The sequence below is a fragment of the Sphaeramia orbicularis genome, chromosome 1 (genome assembly GCF_902148855.1).
Source record: "Sphaeramia orbicularis chromosome 1, fSphaOr1.1, whole genome shotgun sequence".
Classification (NCBI taxonomy): Eukaryota; Metazoa; Chordata; class Actinopteri; order Kurtiformes; family Apogonidae; genus Sphaeramia; species Sphaeramia orbicularis.
The window spans coordinates 43305653-43329610 of record NC_043957.1 but is presented as its reverse complement, the minus strand read 5'-3'; the positions used below and the strand labels follow the sequence as shown (position 1 = coordinate 43329610).

The window sequence follows — 23958 nt, the reverse complement described above, 5'->3', positions numbered from 1 at the left end:
AAGTATGTATGGATGTATGGATGTATGTATGGATGTATGTATGGATGTATGTATGGATGTATGTATGGATAGATAGATAGATAGATAGATAGATAGATAGATAGATAGATAGATAGATAGATAGATAGATAGATAGATAGATAGATAGATAGATAGATAGATAGATAGATAGATAGATAGATAGATAGATAGATACTTTATTCATCCCATAGGGAAATTTACAACTATGCATAAGCCTTAGTAATGACATATCTATGGCACCGAAAAACTGCTTGCTCCCAACATTTCATTAGGATCGTACAACCAAGTACTGTCTTATAAGATCTGTCAATGAAAAACACTTCTTTGAACACAACAAATCATTACTTTTCTGTAGCAAAGTCAGTCGTGTCCACTTATTTATACTATACTACGATGTTAGTCTAAAAACACCGTTTATGAGCTCAATCTCTGGTCATCTGAGAGGCAGAATCAAAACCAAGACTCCTCCCTCTGTGAGACCATGTTGACACGGATTAACTCCACAGACATGAATGTATTAACAAATGAGGTCAATACATGATAAGCGTTCAGTTAAGAGAGAAATAAGGCCAAAATCAAGTGCTCAAACAAGCAGGATTATTTTTTTTTTTTTTTAGTTCTAATGTGTAGTTACATTTAGCAACATCACAACACACAAAGATACTGAGTGTAAAGTTTTGTCTGAATAAAAATATAACAGTAAAATGCTCTCAAACTGGTAGGACATATTTTCCTAAATATTTTTAACCTTTATGTTTTTGTACACACATATTTTCCACAGAGAGACATATTTAAAAGTTTAAACTCTGCTTGCAATGCATAAAATGGGCATTGAAGCAATCGGTAACTTTGCGACTACAATCCCTGTCATCTGTCATTATAGAAAGTTAATATGCCGACACTGCATTGACCCAGATTTGAAAAGGAGTTAAGCACACACACATATGCACTCATGGAGCAGCAAGGGAGTCTCTAAAAGCAGAAGTCAGGGCTCAACCTCTCATATCGCTGCTCTCCAGAGCCACGCTCTCAGAAAGGCCAAAACAGGCTGATCAAAGTAGACCGCAACCTGTGAAATTTTAAGAGCAGTCATGTTTTCTTGGGAGGACAAAATCCTTATTTCAAAACATAAATGAAAAATTGCAAAGTTGAATAAATACTCAAACCAAAGCTTCTTAAAATGCCATTCTCTGATTGGCTGGAAGGTCTGGTCAAAACAATCCTGAGACCAGAACAAACAGTGTGAATTAAAGTGATGATCCTGCAAACCAGTCTATGTCAACTCAGCACACCCTGTTGTTTAATATGGTCATCATAAATTCATATATGAATTTATAAAATAATAAAAATAGGAACACATCAGAGCTTCAGTATTTTAAAAACACATGGAAATGCTGACTCTTTTGCACTTGCTAGAATAACAACAGCATGCAATCTGTCCATGCTGCAGACCCTCCTGCCAGTTATTATCTGTTAATACACCCGCCTCCACATGAGCACCCACAGCAGAAGTGACAGTTGTTGATGAATAGATTAATAAACATTTAGATCAGACTACTGCAACTATTGTACATAATGGTGAAATATCTACTATTCATTATAAAGTTGATATAATGTTGGTAATGCTAAATTGGCAAAACCAATAATTACTCTAATTCACCATCAGAATCCATTTTCAATTTCTGTATATTTTGGTCATCTCAACTACCTCACTGGGTTTTTGTTTTTTTTTTCACAATATTCACTGTACAACTGCAAACCTTGACATCTATTAGTTGAACACTAAAGAGACTCGTTTAAAAGCTTTCAATTCTGGATGAATGACAGCTCTGTTGTTAAGTTGAAGGGCTTTGTGAGTCCAGGGTAATAATGCATTTATTGGCCTGTCAGCAGAATGAATGGGACAATGGGTGTCATCTGACCAATCTCTGCAGCCCTGCTCTGAACCAGGCTTCAACTCCACAGACAAAGCTCAGCTTTGGTTTGACAGAGAACACAGGTACTGTTTGCTGTTGCACCAGGATGATGACATGATTGCTAAAAACCTATAGTACATACTGGCAGTGATTCTAAAGCCTCTTGACCATGTGTTCTGCTTGACTCGACCACACAGAAGGAGGCATGATAACAAAGTAGAGGGGTTTATACTGGTACCCCGACAGAAATTAAACATCCAGACACCAATACAGTTACGTAGTGTGTTGATGAAACACAGTGACTATAGTTTCAGACTTGAGTCAAACTGGTCAAAGGATTAATCCAAGTCTAACATTGCGGGACTAACCATGAAAGTGGGTCAATCCTAGAGTTGAATAAAAGATAATAATCCCACAACAGACTTGGCGTGTTTGTGTATTATTGCGTCATAAGCCCCTTTTACACAGCACTTCTGTTACGGGAATATTTCACCTTTATTCTGAAACGACATCTGTGTAAAAGAAGCTCTGTAACGCCTCTGGAGGTGGTAACAGAGCCGTAATAAAGGTGGAATCATGATTCTGAAACGCTACGCAAAAGGAACACTTCTCGTTCCGCAACCAAGGTGTCGTTTTGATGACGTATGGTGTGTGCAAACCCCATGCCAGGGGAATTTAAAAATGAGCAGGAGCTGTGTACAGTAAACAAACATATCAACGCGGCCAGAAATATGTCGAACTGTGAAGACGCCAAGATCCACAAGCTGTTGTCACTTTGGGCGGAGGACTCTATCCATGCTAACATCTGCGGAACGGTGAAAGACTCTGGAGAGGTTAGCAACACAGTTATGCTCGGGGTATTTCCGAGGTGGAAGTGATACGTCACATTAGGCCATACGCTGTACTGTGTCACCGCCCCTTTGATTCCAGAATGCAGGTCCGCTGTGTAAAAGTCCAGCCTGTCTCACCTCTGTTAATCCTTTGGCTTGGTTGTGTAAATCTGTTAATGGTGGAATAAAAGTGGAATCACCGTCTCACCTTTTTTCTGGGATTTCTGTGAAAAAAGGGCTATAAATGGATAAAGGATGTTTCTGCATGCTGGACATTCGCATCACTATCAATGTTAAAAAACTGTCCAATAAAATACATAATATATATTTTATACTCAGTCCACTAATTGTATTTGTACTGGGAAAAATTCTGTTGTAATTCATAGGTTGAATTATTTTGTAGAGTGACATTAATAGTGTGAGCCTCAGATTGAACAAAGATGTTACATTAGTGTCGTGTAACTTTAAGGTCAATATATTTCATCTGAATTTACTTTATAGCATATACATTTTAAGTGACAAACTTAACGTGTATTTGTAGCATAATCGTCTACTTTTTAAAGGGTAATATTTCGTCAATAAAGGTCTCTTCTTTCTTTCCCTATGAGACCAATAGATGGTAACATTGATGAGACTGAGAAATAAAAGGAGAGGATTTATTAAGATCCAACTGTAGCATATAAGTATAATGTCAGACAAGACGGTGCCACGCGACACTGACAAATGTTCCCACTGCAATGTTAAGCATCGCATAGAAAAAGCAAAAACCATTCAAATCATCCTAAGCCTTTCACAGCTCAGTTTTCGTTTATTTACAGAAAAGATTTTGCTCGTATTGACTAAAGTGCTTCTTTTTAGATGCATGAAATGTAGGTATTTTACTTTTGGAATGTAAAAATAGCCCAGGAAGAATATGTCCCCATGCACCACCCCATCTGAAGCTTCTAGGCTAAGCCCTGGTTGTCAAATCCTACAATTGTCCGTGGTCAGCATATAGATTTTCTTTAAGAGCAGTGAAGAAAAGCAGTCACCTAACAATAGAAAAGTTAATACGCCGAGAGAAAGCACACACTGTGGGGGAGGAGCTGGGCCAATACTTGGGGCCCCGCACTGGTCCCAGATGCAGCCTATGGTGGGGGTGGAAAGATGAGATTGTGAGGGAGACGAGTGAGGCTTCAGGAGGACAGAACAACTGTGATCAGAGCAGAATGGCCTCTGGCAACACTCTGCACAGCTTTGTTTTTGATAGAATCGAAAACAATAAAAGGAGGCACAATGGGAGATGGAGACACGGCTAAAGTATAGAGAGAGAGAACTTTAGCGCAGCAGGAGTGTGTTAGCGTGACCTTTCATGATTTATAAAAACAAAAGCTGTGCAAGTGTGAATGACCCTAAATGTTTGCACACAAACTATGCACAGTTCACCAAGCTACACGGCTAGCATCCTTAATAATAACGCCAATGAGCTACATCCATAAGATCTACCAATGTGTGTTTCTAATGTATGGAAGAGTCACTCCTGCTCCAGCTCAAACAAGCTACTTTATCAACTTATTTAGTCCAACATCAATCAATGGCTTACAACTGCAACAGCACAAACTCTCCTTCTAATTACAAAAATCAATTTGGGAATTATTAGGAAAAGAAAAAAGATCCATTTTTATGCGATAATCAAAACTATACCAGAAGTTATATAGAAAACCGTCCTTTCACTTTTAGTAATTTAGACAATGTGATATGAGTTTTGATTTGAGCCAAAATGATAATTACATTTTCATCACTTAAAATGTAACCGTAATGATGTGTTTTTCTTGGGCTCTTTACCAAACAGCTCTTACATCTAAAGAATATATTTCTAGCAAGGAGCATTTACCAGCACAATGGCATGTTGTAACACATTTCACCATTATCTAAAAAGATGCAATTTGGATATTAAAATTGATCAAAGTGTGATTTCAATAAAACTGTGATTCTGTTCAGTTGTAACACATTACAGACATTACCATTTTCAAAGTGATCCAGCTGCCGCTCCAACTTAAAAAATACAGTATTTGATACATGGATTATTATGGGCTACCCCTCTACAAAGATATGAGCTGATAATATGATAATAGATGTGGTAGATCTGCCTGCAGGGTTTTTCTTTTACACTTCAGACTGAGACAGATCAGATACAATGGACCAGGCACCAAAGAAAAATGCTACATACAATTCAATCTAGTAAAATCAATAACTTTTCCCACAAGACTGTGACACCAGCAGGAAGCTGAGGGAGACTCATTAAAACAGCTGTGTAAAAATCTGACAGTACCTCAGCATCACACTCCAGTTGCACCATCTCAAATAAAAAGGTGCTGTCTGCTAGTGTGGAAATCCCATTCACCTCTTAATTCTTAGAGCCTGAGCTACATCAGTGCACTTTCAAGCATACTTCTACTGACAACTAAAACTTATTATTGGAGAATAAGTTTAATTTTGGTAATTTAAAATATTTCCAATGACAATTGATAAGCTAGAAGCAGAAAAGAAGCACATCTACTAGGGGTGCAATGGTACACGTCGTACCGTCGTACTGAATAGTACGCCCATCACGGTTTGGTACGAACATGTACGGCTCATTTGTCATTTTTTTCAAATGACATTTCCAGAAAACTCACGTTTATGTTAAAGCTTTGCAAGATGACTGACTTGCAGAATTCTACTGTCACTGGTTGAAGCTGGACACTGGTGGAGCCTGGCCCGAGCCGAATGCGGTGGAACCCGGCTGTGCACCGAGCACAGCCCTTCTACTTCCAACTACCCTTCTCAATATTAACATTAGTATCTACATTAGTAAAACCTCATCTGTCATTACCATTTTTGTTATTATTGACTTTCTTCTTTTTTTTCTTCTTCTCAAAAAAAATTCTCTTCTTTGTGGTATTTAGCCAATAAGAAATTAAGAGTGGCACCCTCTGGTGGATTGATTGAGAAATGCTCATTCAAATGTACATGACCCATGACGTTAGAAACGGACGAACCTATTTAAGTATGTAAAGCAAGCATAAATGAGCCTTAAGACTCTCTATCAGCTCCTAGTTATGTTTTGGCGCACAGCCAGGCTCCAGCCGGCCTCTGTATCCAAACCCTACCGTACTATGAACCGTGACTCAAGAACCGCGGTACGTACCGAACTGTGGCTAACCTGTACCGTTGCATCCCTAACATCTACTGTATATTTTAATAGTTTTATCCAAACCCACTGTTCCTTTATAGCATTATAGGGGGATAACAGAAGCTCTGATTATAACATTATTATTAATATGATTTTATACCATATGGGGACAATATGAAAATCATATCAAAGTTGAAAAGTATAAATAAAGATATTTCTTTGCTTCAGCTGATGACTGATTAGGCCAGACACTGTGGCTAATCTCTCGTTGCTGCAGATGGTGAATTTTAACATTTCAAACACTTTTAACAACATCTGCAGCTTGTATAGCTGAATGGAAATGATGTGCTTGGTTTAACAGATGACTGCCAAGTTTCCTCTCATTTATTACACTTCTCCATGACATAAAATTTAAAAAGAAAAAAAATCTTCTGATGTTACTGGCATACAATAAAATCTTAACTCTTTATGTCTGCACAAGCTACACATGAGAGATAAACTACTTAAAATGTATATTGCCTTTAAACTACAAGCAGCTATAAGCAACAGCAGAAATGTGCAACATGCAGCATGGGGTCTATGACCTGAACCGCTAGTCAACCTGAAGTCAAACTCACCTACCACCCTGAACTATTAACTGTTTTTGGGCAAAAAGGTCAGAATTCATGCAGTTATTGAGTGGTATTAAAATTTAACCTGTAACCTGAATTTAACATTTAAGCAGCATAAGGTATTACATTTTGATTACATAATTCCACTCAGGAATGGAGTGTGTACGTGGCACAAGGGGTACTTTAGCACACTCTAGTTTCCTTTATTAACATTTTATCAAGTTCATAAAACTGGCAAAATACCAGCCTGTCTACTGTTTTTTATTGTTTGTTTGGTTTCTCTGTGAAATGTTATTTAACCAGACCCACAGAAAGACGATGGATGGATGGATGGATGGATGGATGGATGGATGGATGGATGGATGGATGGATGGATGGATGGATGGATGGATGGATGGATGGATTTTCAGTGATAGTTCTACGGAGAATTAAAATGGTCTAACAATATAAACTTACACTGTAACACAACCCTCATGGCTGGGTATTGCGAGCAAAGCTGTGAGCAGCTAAAAGGGAGATTAAGACGATATCCACCATCCTTCTTGCTGCACCAAACTGCTGCTGACACTATACTTTCAACCAGTGCTGGATCATCTACTTTATTGTCCCTCCTGTACCAATAAAGGAGTCTTCTATTTTACCCTTTATGTTGCAGTGAGTGATAATGTGATAGTTATGAAATAGTTAAAAGAAAAAGTACAATATTCTAGAAAAACGAGCAGACGTGACATGTTGTTTAATGGGCTTTTAAGGAAAATGGGTAGCTCATTTGCTAAGAACAATGAATTTTTCCTTATGTTTTTAGATCCAAGCATAGGGATTTTTACGCTCTTCTGATTTTAATACAATATGCATGAAAATCAATTTACAATTAACTAGTTTGAGTCTAATTGAACCCAAAGCAGTATTTGATGGTTATACATGAGTAACAGCTTAAAAACACTGACATGAGAATATTACATTTATTCACTTAGTGGCTCTTATTACTAATAATCCCTCCACTCCAGAGGGAAAACTGACATTACTTCTTAAATATTGTTAAATTATAATTCCCTCTTTCGAGTTGACAGTCAGCATCTAAGCACGTCAACAAAATCTTCACCAAGATTTCCATTTTATGAGTTTCAAGTATCTGTTTACTTGACTGAGCACTAATATATTTTTTCCAAGATAGTACTGTAACTCTATGAGACACACTAAAATGTACATGCAATATGTTTCCTTGAAAACAGGAAAGACAAACTAAACTAAAAGCCTACTCTGACTTTGTGGTCAGTTCAATGTGCTTCCACATTGTAGCCAAGGCTAATACACAACCTGGGTTTGGGGCAGTAAAAATGAATGCGGTAGACGATAGCGCAGTAACTATTGATTGTTTGTCTCGTTTCTAGTGCCTCATCTCTCATCTCTCCTAAACAGTTTCAAATGTTTCTGCAGAAGCTAGAGTGTAAAGAGGCCAGACAGCAGAAGTAATCTGGTTCCAGTTAGTGGGGGCACCATGGCTACGTTAAAGCTTTGCTTCTGTACAACAACAGGGGGTTCCATGGTGTTCAGCCAATACTGCTTCCTCTCCCAGGAGACGGGGAATGCAATGCACTCTGGACTGCTAATGATTGCAAAGTTTCACCCATAAACTATGGCTTTCCCTTTCCTTTATCCTTGACAAAAGAAACATGTGTAAACTGTAAATTGCATACAATAACTGAGCTCCGTACAACCCAACAGCTGAATGTCAAACAATTAACAACAGCATTCAGACTTAGACAGAAGAGAGGAATGGCACACAAGCTAAGTATAGGTGTTTCTAAGGCTGGGTGATCTCACGACCTTAATTCATCAAATAACCTACTTTCCAGAAGGATCATACAAATCATGCCATTAAAAATATAAATTACGGACCTGTTAAAACTTTCCTGCTCAGCAAATGTTTATGAGAGTAACTATAGTAATTATGAGACCTTAACACTAATCATTGGGTTTATAGCATTACTGACACCAACATAGGTCATTAGGCCAGTGAGTTTATCTCAGTCTGTTCAGAGACTGAGACACTTCATGTATGTCTGCACTGAACTGTTTGGTTTCATTCTACATTAACTTGTAGAGTTTATGTAATGTGTTGTTATGCTGCTGTTGAAGAAGGGATGATAGAGAATTATCAGAAGTCTATCAGCTGTAAGTGCAGCTTCTGAACTCGAACATGCAGTGGGTCCGATTTACAAAGGTGCTTTAAAGGAAAATGCTTTTTTGTGCATCATAAAACTCCAACAGGGCAAAATAAGCTGCTACACTCTAGATAATTAATGGAAATATTGCATTTGTGCATAGACGAAACTGTTGATGTGGATATATGTTTTTGTTTAATCTATACAATTTCAAAATATTGTAATATTTTCAGTCCAAAATTAGCTACCAAAAAAAAAAAAAAAAAATAGAGGAAAACTTCATTTGGTTATTACTTGCTTGGTGAGAAACTTGCGATTCAGATCATGATTGTGATTTTAAAAAGCCATCATATGACCTTTTGGCCAGATCTCCCAGGCTGATACATGTCTAAGAACTAGCTAAAACTAGATCTGTTCAGCAAAGAAAGTGGGCAAATCCATCTTCTTCAGATTTAATTTATTCGCGAAATATCATGCTGACTACAATAAGTAAGCATTCTAGGGAGAGGTCAACAATGTAGTATAACAACAAAGTGTTGAATATGGATGTACTGAGATGCAAAAAAACTCCTAAAGGTTAAACAAATAAGTCTTGCATAAAATATGACTTAAGCAGATGGTAAGACAGTGATACACATGTGCAGTTATTTCCCAGCAGGCAGAAGAGAATCTGTCTATTCTTGGCAGGCCAATATCACAGTTCTAACCTTATCTGCCTCTGGTCAATATTTAGAATACGATACTTTATATTTCTACTCCATCGGAGCTAAAAAATGGGAATCTCAAGGATTTTTGCAACATTAGCTAATATGTAAAACAAAAAAAGCACACAATAGGAGACTATTAATAACACAACACAGATAAATACTGATTTTACTTACACCTATTACTTAATTTCCTATTCCTCAGACTTTAATCAATATGTCCAGGATGAATAAATGCATGATTAGTCTAATATGTCAATAATCCTTAACTTAATCTTGCACTATTTTTGTTAGTCACATGATAACTTTAGACCATTATCTATTGCTGACTTGTGGGGATAGGCTAACTCATACATTTCTTCTTCAGTGAAACATTTTTTTCTGACTATCATTCTTTGCAGTCTGCCTACATTGCCCAAGAAACTTAAGTATATGAAGTTTAGACAGTAACCCTCAGCCCATGACAGCAAGTCTGAGCATGCCTCCATGCCAATCAAAAGTTCATATTCTAAATACAGCCACTATGTGACCCCCAGAGGCCTCTGGGATCCTATATCTCCAGTTACAGGAAAAGCTTTGGTCTGACTCCTGCTGTACTGCACTAGTGAAAGCTGAGTGGACTGAACTGACTGATATATGTTTGCAGACAAGCCAACATAGCCCAGAGCAGCACGCAAGAACTCAACGATTATTTGCAATTTTGCAAGAACAGCTAAAAAATGAAACATTTTAATGATAAGCCAAAAAGCCAACAGCAAACAGGAGACATGTACTACTGACCACACAGACTCAGCTGTAGGGTGGCCCAAAATTTTTTTTTTTTAAGATGGATTAGAACCCTGCAATTGATTCCATATCTGGTCAAATTACTTTGGTCCAAATTTTATGCAAATTAATTAATATTTAGAGGTTGCACAAGACATGTGAAGATTGTTCTAATTACTATAACATAACTAGCCAAATGAATAAGGCATATTAGAATAATTTGTAATTTTATTCTCAAAATCAAACTGCAACTCGCATAAAAATGTTACTTAGAAAGTCCAGCCACCACTGTTGCTTTATTGAAATTACAAAAAACGTTCCTGTGTTCTTTGACAACTTGAGAGCAAGTACTGTTTCTGATCTTCATTTTTTGTTCGGCTACAGTTGAAGTCTTGAATAAGCTTCACCCCTTTTTCAGCAACATCACTGACACCTTTTTTGGAATGCACACTTTTAGCAGCCTTCTGAAAGTCTTCATCATCAGCCCAGTCTTTTGGAGGAATTCTTAAGAATGTTTGTGGCAGACCCAAAGTTTCAAAGAAACGCATCGTGCTGGTGGTGACAAAATCACTGATCTTCTTCCCTTCATAATCTGCTTGATTACGGGCATCATTGAAGCGCTAAAACCTTAGTTTTGATAGTACTGCTGCTTCTCTTACAGGTCAGCTCGGCTATGCTGAAAATGCAAAATTGGTCAATTTCCAGGAAACTTCCAGCAACTTGTGCAACCTCTAAAACATCTCCTTTTTCTTCCAAATTTTTTCGTAAATCATCTTTTGAATGCCAAAACCTAATGCAGAGCTCTAATTGAGGTTATCTGAAACTTTATTTTTTACCATGACTGTTAGACCACCCTACTCATCTGGTACAGATTTTGCAAGAAGCTCTAAGTTCACTATGTTTGCAAGGGGACAGTTTAGTCTTTAAAATCAGCTTGAGTTGTTTTAAGAGAACAGCAGGGATGGGTGCGCAAAACAGCGAATACAATGCACATAAAGAAAGAGACTATAAAGTAAGGCTGCACTTGCAGGGTAAGGCAAGGAAAAGGTTTGTACACTTAAAACCCCCCGAGTCGAGCAAAGAAAATGTAGTTTGAGCATCCAGAATAACGAGTAAAACTAATTCAGTGCCACAGATTTATGTATAAGAAGTTAACGTACTAAACGTACTGGGTATGAATAGTAATTAACCCTTTCATGCATACTGGTCACTACAGTGGACAGCTATTCTACAGCTGTTCTCTTGTATATTAATGGATTTTATTGTTTTAGTTCCATATCAGCCAACACAGTGGATCATCCCATACACTGACATTCATACCGTTACTGTAACTTTACTGTTCTCATTAAACCTCATCTGCACTAACATGTTTTAGTGTAAATCAATTGCTTGTTATTATTATTAGACTGTATTTAACAGTTTTTTTAAACAAAAAGTTGTTTTTTTGCATATTATCTCCACAAAGTGATTAATAACTAGTATTAGAGTAAGTTAAAATGTGACATCAGAGAACATCAGATTAGCAGCATTTAAAAAAAAATGTTCATAGTTTTCACACAATATGCCAGTAAATACATGTTTCTTTGCTTCAAAAATTAAACGCATGGTGTCCAGCTGAGAGGACATTTTTGCAACTCCACGAAAAATAGGTTCATAAAAAACAGCATTGAATCGCATGTTTTTTTTTTTTCATGCCTAAAGTGGAATAAAAACACAAAGGAAAGGGAGGAGGTTAGGAGCTTAGAAGGTTTTAGTTCCATATCAGCCAACACAGTGGACACTTATGCATCATCTCATACACTGTAATTCATACCATTACTGTAACTTTGTGTTCTTGATAAACCTGATCTGCACTAACATGTTTGAGTGTTAATCACTTGCTAATTGTTATCACGCTACTCTTAATCAAAAAGTTTTTGGTTTTTTTTGCATATTATCTCCATGAAGTGAGTAATAACTAGCATTAGAGTATGTTACAATGTGACAAAACATCAGATTAGATGCATGAAAAATATTATATCACTTTCTGATATTGTTTCTTTGCTTCAAAAATTAAACGCATTCTATCCAGTTGAGTGGACATTTTTTGGAACTCCATAAAAGAAAAAATAGGTTCATTAACCCTTTCATGCACTAATTATGTGAAATTTAGTCACGATATTTTTCTGCAGTGTTTTTATTCCTCTTTAGACATAAAACAAAACAATGTGATCGATTAAAAAAAAAAATGCTACAAAAATTTCCACTCAGCTGGACACCATGTATTTAATTTTTGAAGCAAAGAAACATGTATTTAAAATCTAATATCAGAAAATGATATGGAAAACTATGCAGTAAAAACATTTTTAATGCTGCTAATCAGATGTTTTCTCACATTTGAACATACTCTAATACTATAGGGTGTCCCATAAGTCTCCATACATAGGAAAAATAAATGTTTCTTGACATAAACCATTTTTATTTATATAATATGCTCTATATGACTGCCATTTTGTCGGGAACACATTTCAATGCGTGTCTGCTGAAGAACTATAAAGAAGAAATATAAAGAAATACATGTTAGCACCATATACAGGGTGGGGAAGCAAAATTTACAATATTTTGAGGCAAGGATTGAAAGACAGTGTATGACCAATTAGTTTATTTAAAGTCACGAGAATTTAAATCTTCAAATCATATTTTACTGCATTTCTAACGGTCTTGTTGTCTACCTCAAGTTCAATTGCCATTTTTCTCATGGATTTGGTTGGATCCTTTAGGATTTTGGATTTGAGAGCTTTAATAAAAGCTTTGGTACGTTTTTTGTTGCTTCCTCCACTTCCAGACTTTCTCGTAATAGTTTTGCTCATAGTCATTCTCTTCTTTACATAATAAACATTCTTTATGGACACTCCAACTGTTTTTGAAATCTCCTTTGGTGTGACGAGTGCATTCAGCAAATCACACGCTCTTTGACGTTTGCTTTCCTGATTACTCATATGGGCAAAAGTTTCTGAAAAGGTATGGATAATAGTGTTAGGTATGATTATGACATCAATATATGTTTGGTTTCAAAACAATTGACGTAGTGCCTGCTGAGAAAAAAACAACTAAATGATCATTGTAAATTTTGCTTCCCCACCCTGTATGTATGGAATGTATTATGTCTCCTATGTATGGAGACTTATGGGACACCCTGTAGTTATTATTCACTGCATGGAGATAATATACAAAAAAAAAAAAGGTTAAAAAATACCTGTCTAATACCAATTAGCAATTAATTTACACTAAAACATGTCAGAACAGCAAAGTTACAGTAATGGTCTGAATGTCAGTGTATTATGGGATGGTGCATAAGTGTCCACTGTGTTGGCTGATATGGAACTAAAACAACCAAAACCCTGAATATACAAGAGAACAGCTGGAGAAGAACTGTCCACTGGAGTGACCACTGTGCATGAAAGGGTTTAAAAAAAAAATTTCAAGCACATTGTTTTGTGAATAAAAACACTCAACAAAAAAAAATCTTGACTAAGGTTCTTATAATTCATGCATGAAAGGGTTAAACAGTAGCAAAATTTCCAGACAAAGAAATTTTTAAGACCTGGAAATTCGAGTAGAAACGTATGTATGGTAAGTGGTGTTGGTACCAAGTCAAATGACAGTTATTAAAGCGCTAAATCAGTGAGAAAGCAACGACAAAACGAAGATGTGAATTTCCCCTCGTACTAAAGTGTCAGTTCAGTTAGCTTAGCAGGAAATGCTAGCTTAGCCACCTAGCTTGTGTGTGTGCCCGACAGTCTCCCATAAGTCAGTGGGAGCAGCAGGCTTTCAGCACTGGGACCGTTGGATAGCACTGCTCCGACTACCAGGCAGAAAATGCTAACACAACAAGCGAGACTGAGATTAGCTTTTTTTTTTTTTTTCCCCCCCAGCAAATGAACACCACAGTGACGGCTTTTATTCTATTTAAGACTGTGAGGCATTTAAAACTGGAGTAATTATTTAACCCGCCAATTAGCTAACTAAAACAGAACGATACTAAAAAAAAAAAAAAAAAAAGCCGGACCTCGCCTAAGCTAATGCTAGCAACGGAGAGGGTCAGTTAGTGCAGCAAGTGTAAATGCTAAAAAAAAAAAAAAAAAAAAAAAAAAGATGCTAGGAAAATCAGCCAGCTGACAAAAACCACAGCATCCAACAAACTACGCACCTTTAACCGTCGGAGATGACACTTCTTGCTGGGTTTGCAAACTGTGCACAGTGCCTGGTTTGACTGAGTATTTCCCAAAAAAAAAAATAGCGTCCTCTTCTTCTATAATGATCCCACAGTGAACACCGAAAATCGCCTGAATCCGGACACAGCTTTCCTCAATAGTGTGGTGCTGAAGCTGAAGCTGAGGCTACACGCTTCTGTCGGTGTCACGGAAATACCTCCTCCTCCTACGGCTCCCTGCGAAATAATGACCCCTCCCAAGCGCTCCAACTACAACAACAGAGTAAACAGGTGCAGATGATGGTGCGCTAGTAACGGGGAAGCTTGCAATATAGTGGGCAGTGTGGTAGATTCCTGAGGCTTGTCAAATCAGCAGAGGCTCCGTCATTGACGCATGCGTGATTCCGTGTCTGAGGATGCGCCCTGCCTGCCAGTGAACACATTGGAGGGAGGGAGGATTCCTGCGCTCTGCCATATTGTGGGATGGGGCGTTCAATGTCCAGCTAATAACGTAATGTATGTAATGCACAGGTGTCAAACATGCGGCCCGGGGACCAAATCCGGCCCTCCAAAGGGTCCACTCCGGCCCTTGGGATGAATATGTGAAATGCAAAAATTACACTAAAATATTAACAATTCTTTTAGTTCAGGTTCCACATTCAGACCAATTCAATCTCCAGTGGGCAGGATTCAGTAAAATACTATCATAATAACATATAAATAATGACAACTCCAAATTTTTCTCTTTGTTAATGTAAATATTTTCATGTATTTACACTAAAACAAAGTATAATTTTGCAAAAAAAAAAAAAAAAAAAGGGAATAACCTGAACAATTAGAAGCACTCGGAGAGCGCGGACCTCCGCCAAGGCTGATCAGTGCCCCCCCCCTCACGCCAAGGAGGTTATGTTACGCCAGGGTTTGTTTGTCTGTCTGTTTGTCTGTCCGTTAGTGTGCAACATAACTCAAAAAGTTATGGACAGATTTTGATGAAATTTTCAGGGTTTGTTGGAAATGGGATAAGGAAGAAATTATTAAATTTTGGTGGTGATCGGGGGTCACTGATCAGCCTTGGCGGAGGTCTGCGCCCCCCCCGTGGGCCCCCCCACCCCCTATCACCACCAAAATTGAATCATTTCTTCCTTCCCTAATGTGCGTGTTAAAAAGTCATTTTGTCTGTGTAGTTTACCCTTTCATGCATGAATTATGAGAACCTTAATCAAGATTTTTTTTTTTTTTTTCCTGAGTGTTTTTATTCCTCTATAGGCATGAAAAAAATAATGTGATTGAAATTTTTGTTTTTTATGAATCTATTTTTCATGGAGTTACAAAAATGTCCACTCAGCTGGACACTGTGTGTTTAATTTTTGAAGCAAAGAAACATGCATTTACTGTCGTACTGTGTGAAAACGATGAAATAAATGTTTTTTTCTTAATGTTGCTAATCTGATGTTTTCTCACATTTTAACATACTATAATAGTTATTACTCACTCAAATAATATGCAAAAAACAACAAAACACAACAACTTAAAAAAAAAACAACAATTGTTAATTACAGTCTAATAACATTTAGCAATTGATTTACACTCAAATATGTTGCCGGAGGTCAGGTTTATCAAGAACAGGAATGTTATAGTCACGGTCACGGTTCTCTTGTATATTCATGGATTTTGTTGTTTTATTTGCATATCAACCAACACAGTCAATACTTATGCACCATACCATAATATAATACACTGCAATTCATACCGTGACTGTAACATTCCTGTTCTTGATAAACCTGACCTCCAGCAACATATCTGAGTGTAAATCAGTTGCTAATTGTTATTAGACTGTAATTAACAATTGTTTGTTTGTTTTTTTTTAAGTTGTTCTGTTTTGTTGTTTTTTGCATATTATTTGAGTGAGTAATAACTACTATTATAGTATGTTAAAATGTGAGAAAACGTCAACTTAGCAACATTAACCCTTTCATGCACGGTGGTCACTACGGTGGACAGTTATTCTACAGCTGTTCTCTTGTATATTCATGGGTTTTGTTGTTTTAGTTGCATATCAGACAACACAGTGGACACTTATGCACCATGCCATACACTGCAGTTCATACTATTACTATAACTTTGCTGTTCTTGATAAACCTGATCTGCACTAACATGTTTGAGTATTTTTTTATATATTTTTTTGTATTATCACCATGGAGTAATGGCTAGTGTTAGAGTATGACCGCTAAGGGTTAAAATGAGAGAAAACATCAGATTAGCTGCAATAACATTATTTTTATTTCATAGATTTCACACAGTATATCACTTTCTGATATTGCGTTTTAAATACATGTTTCTTTGCTTCAAAAATTAAACGCATGGTAGACATTTTTGTAACTCTATGAAAAATAGGTTTGTTAAAAAAATTTCAGTCGCATTGTTGTTTTGTTCAGGCCTAAAGAGGAGTAAAAACATTTAGGAAAAAAATGTGACTAAGGTTCTCATAATTCGTGCATGAAAGGGTAAAAAAAAAAAACACATTTATTTCATCGTTTTCACACAGTATGACAGTAAATGCATATTTTTTTGCTTCAAAAATTAAACACATGGTGTCCAGCTGAGTGGACATTTTTGTAACTCCATGAAAAATAGATACATAAAAAACAAAAATTTCAATCACATTATTTTTTTCATGCCTAAAGAGGAATAAAAACACTCAGGAAAAAAATCTTGATTAAGGCTCTCATAATTCATGCATGAAAGGGTTAATACTCATGTGGTGTACCAGCGAAAATAGCTGTCACTAAGTGTTAATGAATGAATGAGTAAATAAATAAGTCTGTGTTAAATTACTTAAGATTATGACTCATTTTGTCACAACTTCTAAATGATCCAAACTTTGTGTCTTTCCCAAGTAATTTATAACCATTTATTATAATATAATCCTCTGCATTTTGCATTTTCAGTGAAAATCTGGTTTTTTAACCCTTTCATGCATAGTGGTCACAAGGGATGTAACGATATGAAAATTTCATGTAACGGTTATTGTGACCAAAATTATTATGGTTACCATTATTAATATGGTATTTATACTTATACACCCACTGAAATAATGTAACCAAGTTTATTTTGAAAAAAATAAAATAAAAAATAAAATAAAATGACAGACGCAATGTACTTTTTGTTGGCAGAAACATTCAAATGTTAACATGTAAACATCAAACAAACAAATGTGCATTAAAGATGAAACCTTATGGCCATTGTTTGACGATTTTCCATACCAAGTTTGAGTTGTTTTAGTTTCTTTTTCATAGATAGATAGATAGATAGATAGATAGATAGATAGATAGATAGATAGATAGATAGATAGATAGATAGATAGATAGATAGATAGATGCTGCTTCTCCAGGAAATGTGCAGTACCATGAGTTTTCAAAGTGTGGTAACCAAACACAGTTATCATGATAATTAAAATTTAAATGATAACACTAACCGTCGGGAATTTTACCACGGTTTATCGTTATACCGGTTATCATTACATTCCTAGTGATCACTACAGTGGGCAGTTATTCAAAGCTGTTCTTTTGTATATTCATGGGTTTTATTGTTTTAGTTCTATATCAGCCAACACAATGGATCATCCCATACACTGACATTCATACCATTACTGTAACTTTACTGTTCTCCATAAACCTCATCTGCACTAATATGTTTTAGGGTAAATCAATTGCTTGTTATTATTATTAGACTGAATTTAACAGTTTTTTTAAACAAAAAGTTGTTTTTTTGCGTATTATCTCCATAAAGTGATTAATAACAAGTATTAGAGTAAGTTAAAATGTGACATCAGAGAACATCAGATTAGCAGCATTTAAAAAAAAATGTTCATAGTTTTCACACAGTATGCCAGTAAATACATGTTTCTTTGCTTCAAAAATTAAACACATGGTGTCCAGCTGAGTGGACATTTTTGCAACTCCATAAAAAATAGGTTCATTAAAAACAATGTTGAATCGCATTGTTTTTTTTTTCATGCCTAAAGAGGAATAAAAACACTTAGGAAAAAAATCTTGATTAGGTTCTCATAATTCATGCATGAAAGGGTTAATTCACTGATCATGCAGACGTTCATAAAATCTCATAGTATACAGGGTGGGGAAGCAAAATTTACAATGAACATTTAGTTGTTTTTTCTCAGCAGGCACTACGTCAGTTGTTTTGAAACCAAACATATATTGATGTCATAATCATACCTAACACTATTATCCATACCTTTTCACAAACTTTTGCCCATATGAGTAATCAGGAAAGCAAACGTCAAAGAGTGTGTGATTTGCTGAATGCACTCGTCACACCAAAGGAGATTTCAAAAATAGTTGGAGTGTCCATAAAAACTGTTTATAATGGAAAGAAGAGAATGACTATGAGCAAAACTATTACGAGAAAGTCTGGAAGTGGAGGAAGCAACAAAAAACGTCCCAAAGCTTTTATTAAAGCTCTCAAATCCGAAATCCTAAAGGATCCAACCAAATCCATTAGAAAAATGGCAACTGAACTTGAGGTAGACAACAAGACCGTTAGAAATGCAGTAAAATATGATTTGAAGATTTAAATTCTCATGACTTTCAATAAAGTAATTGGTCATACACTGTCTTTCAATCCCTGCCTCAAAATATTGTAAATTTTGCTTCCCCACCCTGTATTCAAAGGTTATTATATCAAAAAAAGAAAACTGAAGAAAAAGTGACTTTTTCAGTCAAATATATCACTAACTGAACATAAAGCATGCATCTATAACCGGTGTCATTTCTCAAACTACACAGGTTTTACTGGTGAATCAATGATACAGAAGATGATGGTGTTTCCACATTCACTATGGAGTCTCTGAACATCCAACAGGGTTATACCTGATGGTCATGTAGCATGACAACCTGCATTTTACCTCAATTAATTACATGAATTGATAGGATTAGTGGGTTAACAGTTATTAAACATTTAAAATCATAGGTGGATTTTTGGTCTTTATGGCTTAAAGGGTGCACAATGTGGTATACCAGCTAGAGTTGGGTAAACATCTGATCCAATGCAAAATAATAATAATAATAATAATAATAATAATAATAATAATAATAATAATAATAATGATAATGATAATGATAATAATGATGATGATAATAATAATAATAATAATAATAATAATAATAATGGATTAGATTTATATAGTGCTTTTCTATGAATGCATGCTCAAAGCGCATATAGTGGATCCATTATTCATTCACTTACACATTCACACTCTGAAAAATAAAGATGGAAGATACTTTAGAAATTTTCACATCAGTCCTTAACAGTACTTATCATGTTATCTGCCAAACCATTTTTTTCTCCAGTTAAAAGCTGATTTTTGCACCATGGTGAAGAGCTCTGGGCTGCAATTCAGACACTTTTTTTCCAGTGTAATAAAACTCAGGTTTCAAAAAAGAAATCTTGACATATTCTTTGGAGTCAGAGCACTAAGAGCATCAAGTTACAGCCTGTAAAGGTAAAGTTGGTTGAAGACAAGTAGATTTTTATTATTTTTAGCTTTGTCGTTGAGTTCTAGATAGGTAGATGCACACTCTATGTTTATTTTCATATTGCTTATATTTTTTTATTCTACTTATCTTAAATATTTGTGATCCTGTAACTCTTATTCCACTGCTGTTCTTGTACTCTGCTGGTGTTATGCTGCAGTTTCCCCATTGTGGGACCAATAAAGGTTTTCTTATCTTATCTTATCTTATCTTATCTTATCTTATCTTATCTTATCTTATCTTATCTTATCTTATCTTATCTTATCTTACCTTACCTTACCTTACCTTACCTTACCTTACCTTACCTTACCTTACCTTACCTTACCTTATCTTATCTTATCTTAGATGTTTATGTATTAAACTGCCACTAAATCATATAGGCATCCATTCAGTCACTGTAGCAAACTACAAAAGCACTTGGAGAGCGCGGACCTCCGCCAAGGCAGATCAGTTATAAATAAATTCTATAACAACAAGTGGTGACAGGCACAACAAACCCTGCCCCTTGCATGTATTGTGTCTTACTTTGGCATCAATCCAGCTGATGTCATCATGTCTATGCGTGTGGTGATGTCAGCATATCAATTGCCTCTATACAGTGTGGGGAAGCAAAATTTACAATGAACATTTAGTTGTTTTTTTCTCAGCAGGCACTACGTCAATTGTTTTGAAACCAAACATATATTGATGTCATAATCATACCTAACACTATTATCCATACCTTTTCAGAAACTTTTGCCCATATGAGTAATCAGGAAAGCAAACGTCAAAGAGTGTGTGATTTGCTGAATGCACTCGTCACACCAAAGGAGATTTCAAAAATAGTTGGAGTGTCCATAAAGACTGTTTATAATGGAAAGAAGAGAATGACTATGAGCAAAACTATTACGAGAAAGTCTGGAAGATACTATTAAAGATGAATGGGAGAAGTCGTCACCCGAATATTTGAGGAACACTTGCGCAAGTTTCAGGAAGCGTGTGAAGGCAGTTATTGAGAAAGAAGGAGGACACATAGAATAAAAACATTTTCTATTATGTCCATTTTCTTGTGGCAAATAAATTCTCATGACTTTCAATAAACTAATTGGTCATACACTGTCTTTCAATCCCTGCCTCAAAATATTGTAAATTTTGCTTCCCCACCCTGTATATGTGCCAAGTTTGAAGTAAATTGAAACAAAATTAATGTATTTAGAGACATTTGAAATTCTGCCCATTTTAAATAATTGGGAGAAGAAAAAAGATTTTAAAAATTCATCAAAAATTTGAACTTTGACCTACTCTTCCCAAAATGTAACTAGAAAAGCACTCAAAGACCACAGACCTCCACCAAAGCAGATCAGCCCCCCCCCATCACCATCAAAATTTAATCATTTGTTCTTTGTACCAGTATCAACATTTCCTGAACATTTCATCCAAATCCATCCTTAACTTTTTGAGTTATCTTGCTAACAGTCAAACAAACAGACAAACCCAGATGAAAACATAATCTCCGCCATTACACTTGTTAGAGGTAATGACATCTATTCTGGGTCACTGGCAATCTGTAAACCCAATTTGGGATGAATTCAACCAATAGTTTTGCTGCTACAGACATTTGAAATTTTGCCCATTATAAGTAAATGGGGGAAAAAAGATTTTGTAAAATTCATCAGAAAATTTGAACTTTGACCTCCTGTTCCCAAAATGTAATCAGATCTGTTCTGGGTCACTGGCAATCTATAAACCCAATATGGTATGAATTGAAGCAATAGTTTTGCTGCTAGAGCGTTAACAAACAAACAAACCAAACCAAACCAAACCAAAAACAGTACCCCTTGCCTCTCCTTCAGGGGGCAGGGTAAAAATATGCCATAAGAAGCCATTTTACATATCACTGGAGGAAAATAACATATAACCAATAATGTGAGGTCTGTCATTAATTGTGTTAACCTCTGACAAAGTGATGATGAGCCAGCATGCAATCTGCAGAGACACCTGCATAAGTAATCCACCCTGCTTATGCTGTATCTACCTTAGGGTTGTCTCAAGTGGATGTACCCAGAATATACCCAAAGGGAGGTTTACAGGAAGTAACCTATTATAATAAGTCACTGAACAACCTGCACTGGCCCTTTTTAATCTGAGGGACATGCAGTTAAACTCTGAGCTCTTTCCAGATATCTCAGCTCCTCACCCTCTCCCCAAGGCTGAGTGCAGATGTACTATGAAGTATGAAGTATATTTTAGCTCTGTTGCTGCCAAGAGGTCATGATGATAAGTGATGTGTGGAACATAGATTGGCTGGTGTAATCTTGAATGTTGCCTTCAGGCTCTGCTCTTCAGTACTGTACCTGCAAAAGATGCCTGTCATTCTCCAGCTTCATTTAAACTTCACTATAAATCAAGTCACTCAGTCATTTAAAAAATGGTGAAATCGATTTGTTGCTAAAGTCAGTGAGTGTACACGACTGTCTGGTAAATGAATGTTCCTGGGTAAAACACCAAAGCATGTTATAGCAATGTTCATGTAATGTAATACAGGGAGATACATTAATTGAGTACAGGGTGGGGAAGCAAAATTTACAATATTTTGAGGCAGGGATTGAAAGACAGTGTATGACCAATTAGTTTATTGAAAGTCATGAGAATTTATTTGCCACAAGAAAATGGACATAATAGAAAATGTTTTTATTCTATGTGTCCTCCTTCTTTCTCAATAACTGCCTTCACACGCTTCCTGAAACTTGTGCAAGTGTTCCTCAAATATTGGGGTGACAACTTCTCCCATTCTTCTTTAATAGTATCTTCCAGACTTTCTCGTAATAGTTTTGCTCATAGTCATTCTCTTCTTTCCATTATAAACAGTCTTTATGGACACTCCAACTATTTTTGAAATCTCCTTTGGTGTGACGAGTGCATTCAGCAAATCACACACTCTTTGACGTTTGCTTTCCTGATTACTCATATGGGCAAAAGTTTCTGAAAACGTATGGATAATAGTGTTAGGTATGATTATGACATCAGTATATGTTTGGTTTCAGAACAATTGATGTAGTGCCTGCTGAGAAAAAACAACTAAATGTTCATTGTAAATTTTGCTTCCCCATCCTGTACAGTTGTGCTATTAACCACAGTCTCATTCATTACTTCTCTACATGTACAAATGTTATTTTTTTTATCCATCATGACATAAAAAAAAATTCAGCAAATCATCATAATCAGAGCTTTGCATTTATGAAGCACTTCATTTAGGTAGGGATTTTTTTTCCATACAAATATTCACTCCTTCATCATTATGTCAGCTTAGAGTACAGCCTGAGATGGGATCAGTTATTTTCAAGCTTATTATGTTAAAACTGAGGACATGTACAAAGTCGGAAATGACCGGCTAATCGCTGAAAGCCACTGAGATATTACGTCTCCTGGAAGAAATTGGATTACGCAGAATACCAGCCAACATATAAGGTCTGTAAAACACTGCTGAATGGAATGAAGCTTCAGTGCTTTGCAGATGTAACAGATGCTGTCTTTCTCAACATTAACCAGCTAGGCCTGTTATAGAAACATTAACAACCGTACAACTCTGTGTCTGTGCAGGTGTGAAGCTGAACAACACAGTAATTTAGAGGGGAAAAAATCTCACACATACACACACACATACACAAACACAACCTGGGCAGTCTGAAAGTGGATTCTTAGTGAGTAAACATTTCTTTATCCAGTTGTTTGCATTGTCTTTTGGCCCAGCATGCCGTCCCTCGATTTCTTTGTCTTGGGGGAAGAAAAGTGCAGGAACAGCAGCCTATTGTCTTCCATCTGCCTGTGCTTTAGGAGCATGGCAGCAATCCAGTACAGCATGTTAGCAAGCCATTCCTCATCTGTCAAATAAGAGACTGTGACTGTGGTGTTACTGTAGAGTCGTCTCCCAGTGTATCCCAGCCTTTCACTAACTGGTTCACTGGCCTGATCCATCTGGAGCAAAGCTGCCCTGGGAACCTATCTTTGAGTATGACGAGTTGTCAACTACGTTATTATATTTAGATCAAGCCAAGTAGTATACAGGGTG

At 36.3% G+C, this 23958-nt stretch overlaps 1 protein-coding gene across 1 annotated transcript in view; it reads right to left on the bottom strand.

The window, feature by feature from the left end:
- ctnna2 (catenin (cadherin-associated protein), alpha 2) overlaps positions 1-14724 on the bottom strand; it is a 602172-nt gene extending 587448 nt beyond the window's left edge. Inside the window, 1 exon segment of the mRNA XM_030138923.1 lies at positions 14356-14724. The gene's annotated coding sequence lies outside the window, so the exon portion shown is untranslated.
- Between the last annotated feature and the right edge of the window lie 9234 nt (positions 14725-23958).